General features: G+C 36.2%; 1 protein-coding gene across 9 annotated transcripts in view; it reads left to right on the plus strand.

Annotated features, from left to right (window-relative positions):
* The window catches only part of LOC149212085 (MADS-box protein SOC1-like), a 334,072-nt gene that overhangs the window by 244,354 nt on the left and 66,373 nt on the right, over positions 1-23,345 (plus strand). The window lies entirely within an intron of this gene.

A 23,345-nucleotide genomic window follows, 5' to 3' on the forward strand; every position in this document is an offset into this window, starting at 1 on the left:
CACACTTTTCGATAAAAGGTTGTTAAATGAATGTTTGCGGGTTTAAACCTTAAATCAATTATAAACAAAAAACAAAGGATTTATTGATTATCCCGCCTTCCCATGATAACTCACTTTGGTTGCAATCGGAGCTATGAATGAAAACAGCTAAAGCTTAACCTTTGTGCCTCCCGATCTGCGATATGCGATTTTTGCTAATCGCTGATCGGGAAAGCCAAGAGATCCACTTTAAAGGACTGTTACTAATATGTGTGATGCGACATATCATTATGACATTTAAGTATCACGATTGGCGGTTACGGAAGTCATTAATAGAGCAGTTAAGGTTAAATCCTTCAAGGATTTCATCCGTGGTAATATTTGAGTTTGTATTGCTTATCACGCTTGAATTACCATTAATCTTTTTATTCTGCGTTGGCTTTGAACGGGTTTTTCTCTGTTACGTTCTTTTGTTTCTTTTACAGAGCAAGTCTGAGTTGATGAATCCAGCGAAAATGATGAAGAAGTCAAAGAAACCAAAGGCCCCCGTCGTAGCCAAAGAGGAACCAGTGAAGAAGGTCTTGATATCTGATACTACCTGCCTCGGTCTAGGCAAGGCTTCATGGGAAAGTATTTACAATTTACTGGAAGCTGAGGATCCGGAAGAGATCGAAGAAGCGGCAACAACAGATTCCACAGACAAGTCAAAGAATACTCTCAAGGATTTGGCCAGCGCCTATCTTCATAGAATAACAGCCCGTGCGAAAGTTTTGCCCTATAATGACTTGGTCAGATGGGTTATTGAAATCATCAATATCATAGATAGAACTTTCTTTACGGTTGATGGAAGAATGTTCGGGTCCTTAAGACCAGAAGATATCAAAAAAATGTATCATTTGCCTGAACCGGAGAAGCGATATAACAAAGCATTTTTGCAGGCTTTCGCCAAAGAAAACGCCATCAAATCGGACCCTATTAGACAATGGAGGCATTTTTCGACCAAACACACGCATGAATCATTGGGTATGTACTCCATAGACTCGTTGGCATCTCTTTACTGTTATGCTGGTGCTATGATGTGCAGGCTCTTTGGAGTCCATGATTCTACCAAATTTTCTATAGAGATGGTACCTTTAATGGAGGCTGCAATTAATTCCTGTATTATTGATTGGGCGACCATTTTGTCTGATAAAATGGCCAACCAAATACTTGATTATAGGAAAAACAGGTTCATGACTACCTGGGTAATACCCCCGTTTTATATGAGTGCTTATATTATGGACACTATCTGTTTCAATTTCGAATATCCCATTCTAGGATGGAAATGGACTCCACAGAACCCGAACCCCGTTCATATCTATCATAAGGAATTGTAGAAAGCCAATTACAAAAATCATCTTTATAGAATCTGTCATGGTTTCATCCTCCCCGTGTGTTATGCCATATTCAATAAACCCGCTCCTACGTTGTTTGAGGAAGCCTGTGTCGACCTAACTACAATTGGTAGTTGGTTTGGTGAATAGAAGTTCAGCTACATCAGACTTTTTGGCAGCACTACTGACCCACATGTCCTTCCATTATTCATCCCTGATAAGTTACTTGCCAGAGAGTTAGCGTATCAGATAATAGTAAAGGGATGTTAAGGAACCTAAAGGAGTCTAAAAAGCATATGTGGCCCCCATTCCCCCTCCGATGTGGTGCTTTCACGCTGCATGGCTTCAAACATGCAGAGAGGGAAGCTGAGAAAATAAAAATGTTAAAGTTAGCAGTCATCCCGAAAAGGCAGTATGATCCTAAATTTGTTGCCTACAATGTCACTTCTCAGGCCAAAATCGCCAAGTTTGAACATGAGAAGGATAGTTATGATGATTTGTTTGCTTCAGCCGAGTTATTTTGTCAAGTGAAACAACTGGAAAAAATCAAATTGGGAGCGGAGGGACTAGAGGAATTTTACAAGTTCAGGACACATAGATTGGAAGCGCTACCTCTGGACTTGTTAAATACTACCTCTACGGTGCAACTATAAGGCCATTGTGAAGAGAAAATTATTGAAAAGACTCCTGAAAATGAAAAGACCCCAGAAAGGGAGCAGACACAGGAAGGAACTAGTGAGCCCCTTGATACGAATATCAATATTGATCCTACTTTACTCAAGGAATATGAGCAGTTCGACCTAATCATCAATAACCCGAATAAATCCCAAGAGCTCACTACACCAAAAATGCCTATAGTGCAAAAACCAGAAGTTATTACTGTTTTGATTGAAGGAACAAGCGGCCTACTTAGAATTCAACACGACATAGAGATTATTCCTGAGAATCCTACTGATGAGATTGTACTACAAACTGAAGAAATAACACCTCTCGATGTCTTCTACAGTCCAAAGCACAGGGCTGTAGTTAAGAGACAGAGGAAGAAGAGGAAAATTCATCAAAGTCCTCTTTTAACTCCTCAGGCAGAACTGGTGAACGTGGTATGGAAAGCAGAAGTCAATCCCTCTGAGGATTTAACAAAGCTATCTCAGTATGCAGGAGCTTACATAGCAACAACAATGGATAAAGCCTCAGAGGTCAGCCACCTGATGAGGGAAAAGGATCAGACAATTACCCAACTTGAGGTGCAATCAGCAGAGCAACAACAAAAGATAAATAAGCTTGAACAACAATTAATAGAGTAGAGGCAGCAAAATGAGCGATTAAAAGAGCAGTTGAAATTGGAAAAACAGAGGATTGATAAGTAGTCTCTCCATAAACAACACGAGTTGTCTCAGGAATTGAGCAGGCTTCAGATGTTAAGTGAGCAAGAAAACAAGGCAAAGGAAGATCAAATCGCACAAATGAAAGAACAGATAGAGAGGTACAAGGGTTATCCACAGGTAAGCGAATTCAGAACAGAAGCCTTGGAAATAACCAAAGCCTTGTCCCGACAGTTGGATATTCTTTGCCACAATATATCATTGGCCAACCCCTTATGCGATATCTCTGCATCAATGATTGAGAAGGCAGTAGATGCCAGACTTGAATTAGAAAAGGCAGATGAAAGGTTAACCAATTTTCTGTCCTGGCAAGATTCCACAGAAGGAATGGCTGCCAACCTGCCAAGAATACAAGAATCGCATAAGGAAATCCTGTTTTCTGAATGGGAGTCCCAGCTAATGAAAGCTGAAAGAGCAACCTCTAGATGCAGAACTGCAATGAATGGTCTGATCGAATTAATAAATAATAGTTTGCATATGTCTAATTTGATCACCGATTGCTCTCCAAGTAAACTCCCAAAAGCAAAGTCATTAGAAAAACATTGGAAACAGGAGTTGGTGCACAGGGAAAAACAGATTGGAGGAATCCAAAGCTTGACATGGGAAACATTCTGGTCTTTTTTAGTCAAGCCACATAGCCAGCAGATGGCCATGAAATGTCTTTCGGATGCAATCAACTGCATGATATTCGAACTCTCCGATGCCACCTATACAACTCAGCTACACTCTAGGATGAGTTAGCCTCCAGAAATCCAATCTATGCTCGCAATCTGTCAGCTGAAATCACAGGAAAAGAAGCCAATACAATGAATTCATTCGACCGCTACAACACCGCTATTTTCATGATGAATCCCAGATTTATATGTGTACAGTTAGACCAACACATAGTGATTTTTATTGATAGTATATTGTTATTTTTATTATTTAAGACCCTTTCATGTATTTAGAAAGGGTCCGCAATCTGTATTAAAACTTGACTTGGGAGTTGCACTACTGTATTTCTAATATTTTTTTATCACAAACTAGACCAAAGTTCTGCATTTTTGTCAAAGAGGCTTTTATAAGATTTGCACTTTTGCATCTTTTGAAGGTGTTTTCAAATAGGAAAGCAGAATCTGAATGTTGTTTACATCAGGATAATTCAAATGCATACAGTACTATTATCACTGTTTTTGTCTTATTTCTCTATGTGAATGAACATTTCTCAACATTGCTATATATATATATATATATATATATATATATATATATGTTTTTCAAGCAATTCTTTAGCTTGTCATTTCTGAATGTTTTAGAATTGTTATCATTTGGATATATATATGTCACTGATATATATTATGATCAATGCGATAATGTTTTATTATTACTTTGTTTAACTACTTAAACAAAGTAATCATTATAGGAATACATATTTCTATTTTATGAATAAGTCATCTTTATGGTTATTTGTTTAATAGAAACAATAAAAAGTTGTGTTGTTAAAAGAATACCCGGGATATATTACTATATTTGTATATTTTTGCATTATAGGATAAAACACTTATTACCTTCGTTATACACTACAAACCAGTCACCCATAAATTCATATATCACTAGGAAACTGGCCCCATTACATCGAGTCACACCCACCACACCAAATGGAAAATGAGCTGCAGTGAGGTCCAGATCGGGTGGTTTTCCCTGATGTTGATGCAACGATTTTAGAGGCATCAACAAGTCCATAGTTTTAACAATTACTCAAACGACCTCCACAGATTATTTTTTTCGCTTTGAATATATGACCACCATAGGCACCTTCATTCAACAACAGTATGTTATTATGTTTTCCAGTGCATTAGAGAAAGAGAATGTTCCCTGCCAATGCCAATAGTTGGTTGTAAGAGCAAACTGAACAATAATAGAATAATAGCGAGGGTTTTTCAACTCTGTTCGATTTTTTTACTTAAAATCTAGAGTGTTGATTTTGATAAATATTTGATTTAAACTATGAAAGTGGTGTTGTTATTCGAGTAGTTTTTTTTATAGCATTGAAAAAGAGGAGCTTGGTTTCATCAAAAGGACGTGTTTCCATGGGATTGTGATAGATCTGCTACTCTTAAACCAAGGCTATGTATTCGATGTGATGGAAAGAGAAAGCAAGAGTAAGAAACAATGACTTGACCGTGTGCAAATATCACATGGTTTAGGGTTTAGGGGTTGTGATATTTTCTGCGGTTAATACAATAGTAGTGATTTTTCATCGCTCCAGATATCTTCTTTTAACCTTGCGATGTAGTACTTCAATGTTTACTTGTTTAATCTACTTGAAGGATGCCCTAGATCCCTGGAGAAATAATCCTTATAAAGATGTGAATCTGTGTGTGGAGGCAGCATTGTTGGCTCACATTTTTTAGCACTTCCTGAGCTGTTGAAGTGGTGTGAAATTTTTTGGCTGTGGAGAAGACCTGTGTATTTGAAACCACAAGACAACTTTAGATAATGAAGGACAGAATAACGTTGTGGTGCAGTGGAATTCAATATGCAGTGGAAAAGGTATGTCATGAGTTCAAGTACGCTGGCATTTTTAAGAAGCTACAAAGGTTGATAAAGTTGGCATTTTAAAAATATTGGAATTTCCTTTAAAGCTTGATTATATTTGACGGAGTTGGTTATACCTTTTGAGTTGGCATTATAAATTTATATAACCTTTGTTAGAAGATGACAAACTAAGTAAAGAACCTCGCATCTTTGATGATATTTTGTTTTGCTTGATGTATGATTGTAAACTAATTTGTTATTTAGTGGAGATTGTTGCTTCCCCTGCACATGAGGTTTTCAAAGCAAATTTTTGAATTTGTCTATTACATGTTGTGGTTTGTGCTTTTTTACGGTCAATTTGTTAAAGTAAAAATTTCTTTGTAAACAGGTGCATTTTGAGTTGAAACTGATACTCGAGATTGAGTAAAATGGCTGAAATTAAAAATGTATTAGAAAACGTAAACAATCTCATTAGTTCTACTGTTGATGAAACTGTAAATATCAACAAAATTATTCTTGTTGATATTAGAGTCCGTTTACATGATGCATTGGAGACTGTTGAATTTCTCTAGATTGAGTCTCAAGTACAACAAGATGATCCTAATTCCAAACAACACTCTAAGAGTAATGAAGCCACTTCAGGAGAAAATTTGGATGAAATGGAAATTCATGTTCAGGCAAGGGTATGAAAGAGTCATTTGTGTACAGATGTGAAGCCTATTTTTTCAAAAACCTTTATAAGATCACGGGAAGAAATTGTATACAACAAAAACAAATTGGTTTGGGATATAAAAACGAAGTCTTAGATGTATCTCTTCATGTTCCGGAGTTGTCTAAATCTATACAATTTAATAGTGTTGGATTTCTGGATGGTGTTGTTCCAAAACAAGTTGATTGATTCCAACATTGTGACGAAGTTGGACATGTGAAAGATCAATGTTTTTATCTTCACCCATGTGAGCATTGTGGAAAGCCCAATCACTATTCAAATAGATGTTCCAGAAATAATGCTACAACAAGAGAGAAGCTAAATTTTTGATGGATTGCTTTTTGCGATTGGTCCAAAACAACCAAGAAGTTTCACAGGTCGTACAATAGGATATGTTTGAGAGTATTGACTATCCTTGCAATGATAAAGAGTACTTCATCTTCTCACCTTGTATCTGACAAGGGGAGAATTGATGGAATTGATGGTCTGCTACAAGTTCAAAGATTTTTCAAGCGAGCCTCAGTCAGAGATCCACAAGTGAGCCAAAGCCAGAACCTGTACCAGTTAGAGCTAGAGTTATAGCCAGAGAGACTCTAGTTTTTTCTGAATGATTTGTTTGTCAACGAGCACTTCCAGATTTAGAATGGTTCGAGGAGCTACATTGATGGTTCCAAAGTTGACATTTTTTGGTTATTCTGAGAACTGCTATGAAGGTTTCGGAGTTGGTGTTGGTTGAAACATTGAGTTCTCCCCATATTTTTGTGTCATTTGTGGTTTTATTTTAAAAACCAGCATCCTTGGTTTGTGGTCATCCTTTGAAAACCATTTCTAAGAGACATTCAGCTCTTGGTTGAGATGCATTTTTTCATTTTTATCTCTCATTCTTCGACTTTGATACATCCCTTCAGATTAAAGGGGAATGTTAAACACCAAATCCTCAGGATTAATGTTGGGTAGTGTGTGTTATGGTGACCAGTTGTTAGAGTCAAGAAAAAACCTAAAACTGAACCAATGGTTTTCTTATTGTATTAATATGTACACTATGTACATTATTCATTGCAATCAATTCTTAATATAGTTGAGTTGGTTTCCAATTTTTTTTGTTTTCTTACAAATAATATTAAAACTAAAGGAAGAGCAATCTATGCAACATATTCTATGTGGTTATTTCATAATCATAGGAGAATTAGGTGTAGTAGATCTAGGTTGTCTTTACGATAATCTAGCTATAAAAAAAGGCCACTTAATTGGATGGACAAATATTTGCAAAGTAACCATCTTAATTGGATGGACAAAGATTTGCAGAGCAACCATTGAATATGTACCTCCAAATATTTGCAAAGTAACCATCTTAATTGGATGGACAAAGATTTGCAGAGCAACCATTGAATATGTACCAATGTGTTTTCTAGGAAATGTTACCAGAAAAATCATATTTACAATAAATGTGACTTCACAAAAATGTTTTTATATATTGTACATTACAATAAATATAAAATACTCTTACCTTTTGTACAATATGCATCGATTTTTTTATATTTTTTTATTGGTTTACAATATGAATAATATCTAATAATAATAGTTTTATATGTTTAGAATATCAACCAGATCTGACGAATCCCTATTGTTATTTTCTTTTACGTAGTTTAAACAAATGGGTCACATTTTTGTCTAGAAAACAATATAAATTTTACTATGATTTTTTTATTTTTGATGCAATTGAGTAGAAATATCTGAAAATCTCAGTGCTATCCTAGTGTTTTTGATGATATTGAATCCATTTTCCAATCAAAAAATGATTTAAACACTCCCACAATCAAATTTCTTAAAAAAAATCTCATGGAATTCCAGCTACAAATTGGCCATCTAGACAAAATTACCCAAAACTTCTGGGCGCGTTAGACAATTTCGTTTTCTCTTTTCCTGACTTCTTTCACTATCTTGTTCCATATGAATTACATTTTATTAGAAATTTGACGCAATGGATGTGTTATCTTTGAATACCGTTTGACAAATATTCTGTTAGATTTCAACATGGCTACGCCATGCGGCTTGGCCTATGTTGCTATATAGTGGCCACATTGTGTGGGTATCGGTGAATACAATATGTCGTCATGAAGTATCCCAAATAATGACTTGATGTTTGGCTGAAAAAAACTTTTAGCCTTTTGACTTGGAGTTTATGTTAGCTTAGGGCTTCCGTAAGTTTTTCCACATGTTTCCTATCTTTCCATGCCCTCGAAAGTTAATCGAAATTATTTCTTTTCCCTTTATTTTTGGGTTTGAAAGTTTATTTACGTTATTTATGGAAAAATATTTTTGGGTTTCAAAGCGTAGGTATTTATAAAAAGTGTAATAATATGATGGAAGTTTATAAAATCATAACTCTTTTTTAACAGAAATAAACATGGAAATAATTTTAGAGTATTTAATTGGTTTTAAATAGGAAGGGTGTTTTATTTATAATGATATAACCCTTTTTAACTATAAGTTAATGGCCAACTTCATCTTTCTATATAAAAGTAAAGGAAAACCTTGATTAAATTTTGTGAGAAAATTTTCTTTACACTTAATTTTCCGTAAAATAAATAAAATTGTGATCCCCAAGTGCTTTTGCAAGTGTATGGTTAACATCAATTCATTGATAATCAAATAAACGCTACATTTTTGTGTATTTGAGCACTAATCCTAAAGAAAGTTTCAACACTGCTTTGCATATTAATACTCTCACAAGAGACACTTCATTATAAATAGCGAAGAGGTTATCAAAATTCTTGCTCTTGGCTAGTTAGCCATTGGATAGAACCGTTTGATAAATTAGTAGCCATGTAAATATTTACAACTTATAAAAACACCAATACTATCAAAAACTACACAATTGACTAATTTATCTATCATTCGAGTCACAAGATATCTAATTAGCATTTAGAATATCAGATTACAGATGGCTCGGGTGAAGGAAATAATACAGTGACAAGAGTCATTGTTGAAATGCTTGGCCAAAAAATCACTCCAACTTCTCCAAAAGGACCCAAACATTTCAATGTTCAATTTATATTGCTCATCCCCAAGGATAAGCCCTCATAGCTCCATAATTAAACTACCTCAGAGAAGCATGCCCCATTGCCCTTCCTACTCACTTAACTAGAAACAAAACTAAGGTAACTCGACCACACATGAATCACAACCATTTAACTTGAACTGGGATATTAATCGGAATCTCAAACACTTTTATTATCATCCCACTGCTAACTAAACAAATCAGCAATTGTTATCCACACAACCCAAATGCAAGGACGAGCAGAATAATGAGCAGAAGAAATGAGGCGATACTCATAAGCAAGAGCGTGAGAGACTAAATCCCACAAATTATCTTAGATATAGATGCTCCTCCTACTCAATCTATGAAAAAAACTAAACAAGCTCCATTGGACGTGAACCCTCAACCTTCCAACTCTGAATGGGACATCAAGATAAATCCTAAATAGGGCCATTACCCTCCCATTTGGCCCAATGAACCAAACAATCAATTATGTTCTAGGAAACTTCATGCATTGAAAAATGAGGGAGGCAAGCATTTTAAAGATGTGGGGAGACAAGATAATATTGTGCACTTTGGAAGTTTCTAAACCTTTACCTAAATTTTTTGCTAAAAGAAACATGCATTGAAGTAATAACATTTTATATAAACACTAAATTGCACCACCCACTTGGTTCCCAAAATATTCCCCTCACAAGCAACATTAATCAATATAAGTTGCATCTCATCTTTGGGCATGTTGTAAATCAATATTGCAAGAACCTTTTCACCTTGGATATGGAGGCATATTGAGATCTTGGATGGATTCGCCACCGATCCTCTTGAAAAATCATTGTTCCACCAAAATTTCATGATTCCTGTGTTTTTGGAACAGTGACGGTTCCGAACGGTTGTTCCATAAGCTCAAACTAAGATTTTGTCATTGTTCTACAGGCTCAAATCATGGTTCCGACACAGTCCCAAAAACTGTTCACAATTTTGCAGGTGTATTTTTTTAGTCCTAAATTTTCAAATTGTTATGTGAGGAACTATGCTTGTTGAATACTCCCAAGGTGGCCCTTGATGCACCCTAGACACTTCCTAGATGCTCCCTAATGGTAGTGTTAAATACCTAAAGTAAAATTTACATTCTCCTTTATCCCTCACTTTTATCCTTTTAATTAAATTTTTAACATTACCATTAAATGACTCGCAATGTTTGAGAGTGTTTCCAACCTCATCAGACTTCATATGTAGAAAATAGAATTTCACATCCCATTCAAAATTCAACAAACTTAATAAGTTAATAGTTTTGAGGCTTTCACAATCAATGGGATTGTGTCATTTCATTAGATTATATCATGTACGAGGTTATGTGATAAATATTTAATCAGGGGAACCAAGCCCTATATGTACCCAACTATTGGTGGTGTTGATTGTTGAACCCCTTTATCATTGCCCTAGAAAAAATGTACCCTTAGCAAAAATGTAACCTTCACTCAAGTCAAAATCATTAATAATGCATGTTAGGCTTACTCTATTGTATTATAAGTCTTGGAATAGGGCATTTGATCAAAATTGGTCAATGTCGACTAATATCCCTAAAGAATCAAAGTAGAGGCAAAGGATAGATAAGAGGAGGAGAATCCATATTCTAGATGGTTGATGTTGGAATAATTAATAATTGATGTACAATGGATGTCATATCTATCTTCATTTATGTACATTATCCTTTATTGTTAATTTTCATCCTTTTACTAAAATTTTTAATATTACCATTAAATGACTCACAATGTTTAAGAGTGTTTCCAACGTCATCAGACTTCATATGGAGAAAATAGAATTTCACATCCCATTCAAAATTCAACAAACTTAATAAGTTATTAGTTTTGAGGCTTTCACGATCAAGGGGATTGTGGCATTTCATTAGATTATATCATTTACGAGGGTATGTGATAAATATTTAATCATGGGAACCAAGACCTATATGTACCCTAGTGTTGGTGGTGTTGATTGTTGAACCCCTTTATCATTTCCCTAGAAAAAATGTATCCTTAGCAAAAATGTAACCTTCACTCAAGTCAAAATCATTAATAATGCATGTTAAGCTTTCTTTATTGTATTATAAGGCTTGGATTAGGGCACTAGATCAAAATTGTGTAATGTTGACTAATATCCCTAAAGAATCAAAGTAGAGGCAAAGGCTAGATAAGAGGAGGAGAATCTATATTCTAGATGGTTGATGCTGGAAATTAATAATTTATGTGCAATGGATGCCATGTCTACCTTCATTTATGTACAAATATGCATATTTTCATATATTCTACAACTTATTTAGTATTTTGGATGATTTTTTTCATATATATATGCACTTTGCTTCCAAAAACGTCCATGTTTCATGAAACACTGTTGTAAATATACTATGTCACCAAGTGAAACCCTCATTTTGCACCATATTTTGGCCATCGATAAGGTCAAAATATAAGGTGGTTGGCAAAATCAAGCCCTACCAGGAAACCAATAAGACATATACTAAACATGAGAGATGCATAAAATATAAGGCCAACAACACTGAACTTGCCTAGAAATGGAAGGTCCTTATTATGTCCAATATGAATCTGACTTTGCAACTTCTAAACAATGTTGTGATTGGTGACATTCCAACTCCAAAGGGAATCCCCAATATCACACAATAGCACTACCTATGTAATACGACTGAGAAACATGGATCCAATCTATGGGGTATCCAAATCTACTAACCAAAAGTCACTTTTAGGAGCATTGACTATGGCACTTGAGGTAGACAAAAGTGTTCCTATGTAAGAAAGTGCCCCATCAATTGATTTTTATCTACTCTAAACAATAGCCCAATCAACTGATTTTTATCTACTCTAAACAATAGCAGAGAGTGTTATGCAAAGATATTTTTAACCATCTCGAAACCATCTTGGAGAATAATGTCATGAATCCAACCAAAAAATTGAGTGACCTCGAAGAAATCTCCTAGTGCATTTGGAGTCTAGACATATATAAAAGGGGCCAAAAATATCCCTGACCAATAAAATAATGCAAATTAATACAAGGAGGCAAAGCCACTTTGACAAAAAAAGCTAAAGCATTGGCAAACAAAGTAATCATTGTCAAAACACGTTAGGTGTCAAATACAAAAAAATCCTCATTTCATAAATAAAAGGCCAATGAGTGCAATCAAAAGATCTGTCAAAATTAGTTTTTGATATCAAAGTATATTGCCTAGTCTGTCTTGGACACTCCATAGCCTCCCATGTAGAAACTACAGTATCAAGAATGAACCTCCCTTGGAAAAATCCTGTCTACTATTGTTGAACCACGTACTCTCTGAGTGAGTGGATTCATAATGCTCGAGTCTCGGTAGCAATTTTGTAAGCAAGACTTGACAATAATTTTATAAGCAACCCTTAGAGAAATTATGGATTTTTTATCTCCAGTAGAATCATTAATTGCATTCTTTTGAATAAGGTTGACGATCCTTTGTTTGGTAAATTTGAATAGCTCACCAATAGAAAAGTTTTGAGGCAAAGAAACAAAATTCATTACCAATAGGATCTATAAGGCCTTGTAAAAATGCAACAAAAAATATTCCTTGCAAAATTCTTTATTTAACATATCTACATCACCACTATAACCCTTAGGGGCAACTAGACGTCACATGCATCTTTAGAAGCCAAAACCACATCCATCAAAGTATGGCGAGAGAAAATATTCTGAAAATGGTAGCCAAACATACCTCTAACTCTATGTTCCAACAAGAATCTAAGATGGAGGAATTTGGGAGTGGAGAAACACACAAGGGGTAGACATTAGAGAATCTCAAAATTTTACTAAGATTCAAGGATAATAGGGGGATGTTTGGTCCCTAGGATATGATTCCCATCTCAAAATAAAAATAGAAATAATTAATTCCCAACTATAACAATTTAACGTATGCAAATTCATCATTTTTCAATCCAACAAAAATGCTAAAATCCTACCAAACATGAAATGTTGAAAACTATTAGATATATTAAATTTTTAATGTGATATTAATTTTTTCTTTCTCCATATGAAGTCTGCTGATAGTGGAACCATAAATATCAATGGTAATGTTAAAATGTTAAATAAAATGATAGAAAAGGTAAGATAACCTATAATGTCACTTTTCCTTAAAAGAGTGTAACATTTTCCTTTATCATTACCATTATAAAGGTGAGCTCTATCCCCTGCCTTTGTTTTATCTCCATTGGTTGTTCAACAAAAAATTTAGGGGAGAGTGTTTAGGTGTTGTCCTTTTTAGGGAGGGGGACATTTAGATGTTCCCCTTTTGCGTAATTGTGCCCCCCCACATTGTGGAAATGTTTCTTTGATTTGTTCCCAAAGGGGTTGTTGGGAAACATCTCCCCAGGAACATCTCCCAACCCCCTGCCCCTCTACCCCCATATCTATTGAACATTGTTCTAACTTTAACATGATCCTAACAAAGAGAAACATCAATGCATTATAATCCAAGCACCCTTTCTAATACAATGTTTCACTTGAAAATGTCAAAATAAGAGTGAACCTATGCATCCTTAGCTAAATTATTTTCAATTCACAAAACTATCATCTCCAATTTCATAACCTATCCCATAAAAGTTATATTAGGGAAATACTCTTTCGAAAAGAAGAAATTCAACCTCCACAAAATATTAATAAACGAAATACATATCCTTGTTCTACTTATTATCTAACATCCTACATCCTATCTTAGTCTCTGATATGATATACTCAAAAAGTGCACCAAACAATCCACCCGTGATTCCCATGTGCACGAGGAGAAAAGATCCATAAATGAAAATAATTCTTCTTGTATGGTGAAGAAGGGGACAAATTACCAAATTTTCCCAATAAATTATAGTTTGGATCAACAAATAATCATATGATCACATTCAAAAGCATATAAATAGGACAAATATGGCCAAAGGAAGTCAAATCCTCTCATGTCCCATAGAATTAATTAGTCAAGATTGCATCTTGTTCTTTCTTGACCAATAATTAGACAGAGTATGCTCTAATATTTTCTTTCAATTAGGATAAAAAATATGGAAAAACATGTCTAGAACAATACCAAACATGTTTCTCTAAACCATTAAATCATTGACCTTGAACCGCACATCTATTTGTTAGAGAATCTAATTCCAACCACCTGCTAGTTATCACAATTGTTCATCCAAGTATAGTCTGTTTTAGTTTAGTTCAGTTTAGTCTCATTATAGTCAGTGATTACTAATGTTTCCAAATTATGTAATCTTATTTAACTTATTTGTAACATTTAGTAGAGTAATCTTTGCTCCACTTTTTCTCTATTGGTAAAAATACTGAGAGGGGGGGGGGGGGGGAGAAGGGGTGGAGCTGAATCCATGTTTGAAAAACTCACTTAAACCTCTTCTTTTTTTATTTGTTCAGATTTTTGTATGCCACTATAATGAAGTAAACCTGCATATATATGCAACTGTTATGCAGACAACTAGCGTATATCCAGTTAACTAACTTTTCAGTTAATTCATAATCTGTTTAAGTTGAACCGGTGTATCAGTACTTCATTAAGCATTAATTAAATAATAACCATGTGCAGTAAGAATAGAATAAACAATCACACATAAGAAATACATCAACACACATAAACACCAACATTTTTTGGTGGAAAACTAATGTGGGAGAAAACCATTGTTGTTGTTGTCTCTCTCTTCTTTTTATTATAAAGAAACACTTCTTACAATCTTGTACTGCCGCATACTCATACCAACATGCAAACATCTACCTGCAGAAGGTTATAACCTTCTATTGTTCTCTAGCAGCCATTGGAAGGGAACTCCAACCCCTTCATCTCATTCACTGATGTCAGGCCAGGCAGTAACTCCATAAAGCAAAAACTGATTCGTCTATTTTATTCCATCAGGTAGATCTATTATATACATGAGGGAGAGACTGTTCAGTTCATCTCCCGATGACTGTTCATATTTCTCAATTATTTATTTACATATATTTACCCAATCACAAGGATTAGGTGTCAACATTCCCCCCCTTAATCTGAAGGGATGTTGGTGAGTCCAAGCATCATTCTGAATCGTTCAAGCTTTTCTCTTCCAAGCGCTTTGGTGAAGATGTCTGCAATTTGTTCATTTGTGGAACAATGACGGAGATGGATTGTTTTGGCCTCAACATGATGTCGAATCAGATGATATTTAGTATTGATGTGCTTCGTTCGATCATGGAAATTTGGGTTCTTGGCCAACTTTATTGCAGAGGTATTGTCAATCATGAGTGGAGTTGATTGTACTTGTTTTACCTGCAAATATTCAAGAATTTTCCTGAGCCACACAATTTCTTTTGTTGCTTCAGCCGCTGCCACGTATTCTGTTTCTGTTGTGGAATCTGCTGGAACTGATTGTTTGCGTGATCTCCAGGAGACAGCGCCCGATCCAAGACTCATAGCATATCCTGAAGTAGATACCCCAGTTTCTTTGTCTCCATCAAAGTCTGAATCAGAGTATCCAATCAAGATGAAGTCGTCCACCTGTTTATACTTGATTCCAAAATCTTGAGTTCCCTTCAAGTACTTTAGAACTCTTTTTGTAGCAGACCAATGTCCCTCACAAGGCTTTTGCATAAACCTGGAGAGGATTCCAAAAGCAAATGAAATGTCTGGTCTGGTAGTAGTTAGGTAGTTGAGACTTCCTACAAGCTGTCTATACTTTGTTGCATCCTCAAATTCCTTTCCTTCAATAGATGTGAGCTTTAAGTTTTGTTTCATTGGAGTAGTAAGAGGATTGCACTTTGTCATGCCAAATCTGTTCAACAAATCTCCAATGTATTTTTTTTGAGAAAGAAATATGGACTTTGGATGTTGGGTTACTTCAATGCCAAGATAGTAATGAACATAGCCCAAATCAGTCATTTCAAAACTTTTACCAAATTCTTTCTTTATGGATGCAATGTAGCTTTCATTGTTCCCTATCATTAAAAGATCATCTACATATACCGCAAGATATACAATTGTTTTGCCAACTTTCTTGACAAATAAAGTTGCATCATCAAGATCAAAATGATTGAAATTGAGTTTCAGAAGATGCTCAGTTAGTTTTTCATACCAGGCTCGTGGTGCTTGTTTGAGGCCATACAAGGACTTCACAAGTTTGCATACTTTATGTTCATGTCCTTTCACAGTAAATCCTTCAGGCTGGGACATAAAAACATTCTCTTTTAGATCTCCATTCAAGAAAGCAGTTTTTACATCCATTTGATGGAATTTCCAATCGTTCTGAGCTGCTAGTGCAAAGAGTGTTCGGATGGTAGCCCATTTTGCTGTGGGGGCAAAAGTCTCCTCATAATCGACCCCTTCCTTCTGTGCAAAACCTTTTGCCACAAGCCTAGCTTTGTGCTTGTCAAGTGAGCCATCAACTTTATACTTGTTCTTGTAGACCCACTTGCGGCCAATTGGTTTGGTTCCTAATGGAGGATCAACCAGCTTCCAAGTGTCGTTCTTTATGAGGGCATCATACTCCTTTTGCATCGCTTCTTTCCATTAATCATGAGAAGCAACTTCTTTGAAGGAAGTTGGTTCAAAATCTGTAAACAAGTTCAATTAACAATCATAAGAAACATCCATATCAACAGGTGAATTAGAGTCATCTACATCACCTCCATTTTTCCGATTTGAATTTCTGCTTCCTGTCTTTCCAACTTCATCAGGATGAACACTTTCAAGTGTCTTTGTCAACCACTTTGGGGGACTTTTTTGAGATGGTCCAGGCTGCTCCGTTGATTGAGTTGGGACCGAATCATGATTGAGTCTCCCAATTCTATCAATTACATCACTTAAAGCATCATCCGTTGTTGGAGTTTCATGCAGGGGAGAGTGTTCTTCAGAAGAAGATTCCACATGTTGATCTAGTATAGGAATCACCCCTTCAAGATGTGTAATCGGATTATCAAATTCTTGAAATGATTTTGCTTTTGCGAATCTATCCAAGCGATCAAGTTGCCGCTCAACAACATTGTCAGTTTTGGATGATTCAAAAAAAATTACATCTCTAGATACAACAAACTTCTTATTTACTAAATCATAGAGGCGGTATGCTTTGGAGGTGTTTGAGTACCCCAGAAAGATACACTTACGACTTCTAGCACCAAGTTTGTTGCTATGTACCTTTGGTATCAAGGCATAACAGGTGGAACCAAAGACCCTGAGATGATTTACCGAAGGAACATGTCCATACCACATTTCATATGGAGTCTTGTTTCTTATAGCATTAGATGGACATCTATTCTTTATATATGCAACACATAGAACAACATGAACCCAAAACATTATCTCTACATTTTTGAAGAAGAGCATGGATCGTACCATATTCAAGATTGTTCTATTCATTCTTTCAGCTACACCATTCTGTTGGGGATTATAAGGCACAGTTGTTTGATGTTTGATCCCATGTTGGCGAAGATAGTTTTCAAATTCATTTGATGTGTATTCTTTTCCATTATCAGTGCGAATAGACCCAATATGAGATTGTGCATCATTTTCAATCCATCTATGAAAATTCTTGAATGTTTGAAAAGCATCAGATTTGTTCTTCAATAAATAAACCCAACACATTCTGGTGTAGTCATCAATAAATGTCATGACATATTTATTTCCATTTGCAGAAGGAACATGCATTGGACCACATAAATCTGAATGAATGAGTTCAAGTTTCCGATGTGCTCTTGAATGTGAATCATGAAAAGACTGTTTGCTATGCTTTCCTAGAAAGCAAGCATCACATTGCTTAAGTTTTCAAGGAATTGTAGACAAACTAGGAACACCATTTTTCTTCAATAAGCGGAGACTGTCATAGTTCAAATGTCTAAATCTAGCATGCCATAATAAACTTGATGGAAGTGTACCTTCTTCATGATTTGAATTGTATGAAAAATGTTGTGCATGAGCAAAGGTTCCTTGCAGTTTGAGAAGCCTTTCTTCTTCTATTCCCCTCATGACAAGTGAGTGGTCAGATGCTTTTCTTACCTCAAGCTTGCCATCAAACATATGAATGGAGTGACCTTGCTGACGAATGTGGACCAAGGACAACAAGTTTCTCTTGAGCTGTGGGAGATATAGAACATGATCCAGAAGAAAGTCTGGAAGACCAGGCAGTTTAAGCCTGATTGTGCCAAGCCCTGATGGCTTGATTTTTGATTGATCTGCAAAGTATACTGCTCCATCAACATTGTCAGTGAAATCTTCAAAAAAATCTTTTCTATGAGTCATGTGGCAGGTTGCTCCTGAATCAAGCAACCAATCATTTTTCCAAGAAGCAAGTGAAGCATTAAATAAATCTTCATTTACTCCAATGTTACATTGTGCCACAACATAGTAAGCAGATTCAGGTGCTTTACCTTTGTCTGTATCATCAACTTTACCTTTTTCTTGGTTTCTTTTTTGTTCAAGTTTGTCCCATGGTAGCTTGCAGTGCAAATCTGCGTTTTCTCCTTGAGGGTGTTTGCCCCCCCTACCTCTGAAATATCTTCCTCTTCCTTTTGAATGCATACTGTAACAAAAAATATTTCTGCTGATAGAAAATTGATTCTAATATATGGAGACAGAGGTATGCATAATAATTTATCTTCAAAGCTATCTCAGTCTATTGTCTAATTCATCTTCATGGAATCTTCACAATTATTGTCTATGCTGTCAAAGGAATCTACAGAAAACTACTGAGACTTGTATAAGTGATTCCACAAATGAATCAAATGTTATAGTAATGCACCAAAACCTTAACTTCTCTGAAATACCACAGCGCTAACCAGCAACGTTAACCAACAACGTTAACCAACCAACAGCGTGATATATCAAGCTAAGATATGGAGACCTGGGACCTGTGAATTTGTTAACAAGGTTTGTTGCTTAGTCTAGAGATAAAGACAGCCAAGAAAAAACTATTATCACGTCGATTCCGTCGAGTGAAAACAAAAAATAATCATCAAAGTGGCACATAAGGCTTGATACGATGGTAGTGGTATAAGGAGGGCTCCGATGGCTGCGTATGCAAGTAGAGGTATGGGCAACGTTCAAACAATACATATGGCTGCGTATGGGGCCAGTGGTTAACATCGAGAGCTATTACCTGTGATATGGTAACGGCTTCTGCATAGTCGGCTCATACAATTTTATACAAGCAAAACGCTACCACAATTATAAAACAGAGTCTTCAAAAAAATTTAATATAGAGGCATCATACTGTCTTCAAAAAATGTTTAACACACAGGCATCATACGGTTAGCAAAAATGTTTAACGCAGAGGCATCATACTGTCTTCAAAAATTGTTTAACGCAGATCATAGTCAATAATCAATCATTCACCGCAAGCTCTACAAAGTTGGAGCAGCAATGGCATCAACCGCGAGCTCTACAAAGTTGGAGCAGCAACGGCATCACAATTTCGACTTCTTCAAAACTCAATTAACATATCAGCGCCCAAAACTCAATTATAACATTATATATGCTCAAAAATCACTAAGTTAAAGGTCCTTGTAGCAAAATGACTGCAGAAAAAAGCTACGTTACTGGTCCTTGTAGTCTCAAGATTATTGCACACAAAACGCTTCTACAGATCTGAGTCAAAAATAAAATAAGGTAATTTTATTTTCCAAGTTCGAGTGCCAGACTTCATAAATTTCAAATCGGACTGCCTTTTATTTCTTCGCTCAACAGACTTCAAATCGGACTTCCTCTTAACTCTTCGCTCAGCAAAATTTAAATCAAACTGCCTCTTATTTCTTAGCTCCACAGGGTAAACGATTTAAAACTATTACAAAGCGTCGAACCAAGCCCCCGCGCAGGTTCGAACCCTGCTGTCGACGCAAATGAGGATCTAATGAGTAATCAGAATAGGTTCTGGTGGAGATGCGGTGAAGCAATTCATGCAATGGAGGCGGCAGGTGCAATAACACCCTCTTTATAGGAGACAAGGAAAAAAATACGCCATTTCAAAAACTTCAACGCACAGGACAGTGCTTATTTTATGTCAGTACAACGCCCCCTTTTTTGAAACGTTTATGAACAGTCAGACAGGATGGACAGCGCTGGATAGTGGAGCAGTATGGGCAGTATGGACAGTATGGGCAGTATGGACAGTGGGGCAGCTACCATGTCAGAAGCAGCTAATTTTATGGAGGAGCTGCTCAACTATATGGAGAGCAGACAGGGAGTTACAAGGGACACAAAGGCTAAAAAGAGCTGGCTCTGATACCATGTCAGGCCAAGCAGTAACTCCACAAAGCAAAAACTGATTCGTCTATTTTATTCCATCAGGTAGGTCTATTATATACATGAGGGAGAGACTGTTCAGTTCATCTCCCGATGATTGTTCATATTTCTCATTTATTTATTTACATATATTTACCCAATCACAAGGATTAGGTGTCAACAACTGACACCCACCAGAAGGGATCTCCAACCCCCTGATCAGATTCACGAGCTACCACTGGAAGGAAGCTTTGAATTCCTCAATAAAGGCTCCAACCCTCGACACCTCTGTGGATCATGTTTCATAATTTTCATACTAGATCCACCTGAACCAAAATATCATATATGTAGGCCACGTTTCATCAAATTTTCAGACTAGACCCACTACCATCATTTAAGCTCAATATAAAATAATAAAACAAAAACCAATCATCATATCCAATCTCTTAATCACTGTACTAACTGAGACTTAAATCAATCTCAAACAACCACAACAGTTAGATCGTTGAAAATCCACTCACATGAATACAAAGCCACATATTATTCATCACAGAAACTAGATTTTGTCACTGCAAACCCTGATCAACCATATATCAAAATATATATGCTACTATTCTTAAATATATCCACATATATATGCGCTTTCCATGAAACATACCTGTGTACAGATCTCAAAACACTGAACCCTGAAACTGAATCACTGTCATACTGAAATACTCACTGAATCAGTTACATAACTAATCAAGGATCTCTAAACCATATACAATTAGCAGCGTCATTACTATTCAAGAAATCATTCCACAATTCATTTAGCCTCAAACATCACTATTAAACCCATATAATCATGAAAGACTTCATTGACAGACAACTGTAAAGACAACAAGATTGATCAAGTTTATCATACATCATATTCAACAAAACCCTAGCATATGTACGTGACCCTTTCAAAACACTTTCGCGTATGTATGAACCTTTTAAGAAGCATACCCACGTAGATATTTTTCCATGCTACAGAATCAATGCGGGACTACCTAGAAGAAGATCCACCTATGTATGTGATGTTTCTAAAGGAAACTTGTGTACAGATACTTAACTACTGAATCATATGTTCCTTGCACAACAGAACATCAATCAAACCCAAATCTCAGCATACACTGTAAAATACACACATCACCATCATAGATCTATCAACCCATAAGCAGATTATTCAATGTGTAGTCATTTTAGATCTATAAGATCTGATCAATCATCACACTCCTAGGTGCACACTTATTTCATATCAAATGATTCATCAATAACCGATCTCATGCACACACCTCAAAACACTTGGATCTTCATCTTCTTAAATAGCTTATGCCTTAGCCAATGCCATGGCTCAAACTTTTAGTTACGCTTATTGTATTCTTTAACAATATTAAATATCCAATGTCACAATCATTACTATGGGCCAATACCATGGTACAGACTCCTGGTATTTAGAATACCATGGCGCGGAAACTGTAGGCGACTTTTCCTCTATTGGGTGTGTGTTATATTATTTACGTGACTAGCCCCACGCTTGAAGCATGGAAGTTATACAGGGGGCTGTCAGGCGCCCCCTCCCGCCCCCCTCGTTGCGTTGGGTAGATCGCAGTGGGGGCGTCAAAGGGGGTACGATAGCCCTCCCTATCGGGGGGTTTGCAGAGGGGCGGTAGCCTCCATACACGAGGTCCGGGGTAGCACCCCATGTTATTTTTTTTGGACCCTATATTAGGTCGGTGGACCTACCTATGGTTTTGTGCATGGATTTCACACATGGTTTTGGGCATGATGGTTTTCTCTCTATAATATTTTGTAGATCTAGTCAATGGAACTACAGTGATGATCTAATCGAAGTTTAATGGATTGGGGGTTATGGATGCTTCACCATGTATATATATGTATTGTAACATTGAAAGGAATATAATGAAAAATCAATTTGGTAGTCCTGGTTTTTGGATCTACAGCAAACTCTCTATGTATATCTATTTTATGTTTTATGCTCTCACGATTGTTTATTTTCTGTTTTTAGAATTCATATGCAGGTAATTTTTGTACAGGGTTAAAACCTACATTTGGTATCATAGTTATTTTGGCTTCAAGGAGATACAGTGGGAGATCTGCGGGATTGATTCTTGTGGTGAAAGAAGATGGTAAACCGTGGAAAGATAAATATTAAGAAATTTAATGGTTAGAGTTTTGAGTTGTGGAAACTCAATATGGAGGATCTATTGGTGGATAAAGGTCATTGGATCGCAGTAGATCCAGATACTAAACCAATGACAATGTCTGATGAAGACTGGAAGACGTTGGATGAAAAGGAAAAGAGAACAATATGGTTATGTATTTAAGATTCATTATTGTTGAATGTATCAGGGGAAGCTTCAGCAAAGGCTTTGTGGGACAAGTTAGGGACTTTGTACCCATCTAAGTCTCTGGTGAATAAATTGTTCCTACAGAAAAATTTGTATAACTCGAGGATGAAGGATGGAGACTCGGTGACATAGCATCTAAACGCCTTTAATAATGTGGTAAGGAAGGTTTTCTCTATTGATATTAAAATTTTAATTGAAGATAAGTGCATCGGTTTGCTGTGTTCTCTACCAGATTTGTGGCATAGTTTGGTTGTTGCTATAGGGAGCAATACAACTACCTTGCAGTTTGATGAAATGTCTCATCCTTGTTGTCAGAGGAGATGAGACAAAAAAACATGGAGGGACAAAATGGAGATGCCTTGTCTATATGAGGACGGTCCTAAAACATAAAAAAAAATAAGTCCTCGAGTGGGAGATCTAAATCTCCAGGAAAACCTGTAAAGCTATGCTGGAAATGTAGAAAGGAAGGGAACTGCAAAATGGACTTTAGACCTAAAGCTCCTGAGAAAGGAAAGGAATCTGATGATGCTTCTTTAGCAGAGGCGAAAGCCACCTCAGATGAAGGTGGGGATGTGTAATTCGCTTCTTCTTCAAGTATACATGTAGATCATGAGGCATGGTTGGTTGACTCAGGTGCATCGCTTCATTTCAGTCTCCACATGGAGTGGTTTTGTGAGTATGAGAAGTATGAT

Source organism: Pinus tabuliformis, chromosome 1_1 (assembly GCF_031772625.1).
Source record: "Pinus tabuliformis cultivar Carrire ecotype Pingquan chromosome 1_1, CPIR1, whole genome shotgun sequence".
In the NCBI taxonomy this organism is placed as follows: Eukaryota; Viridiplantae; Streptophyta; class Pinopsida; order Pinales; family Pinaceae; genus Pinus; species Pinus tabuliformis.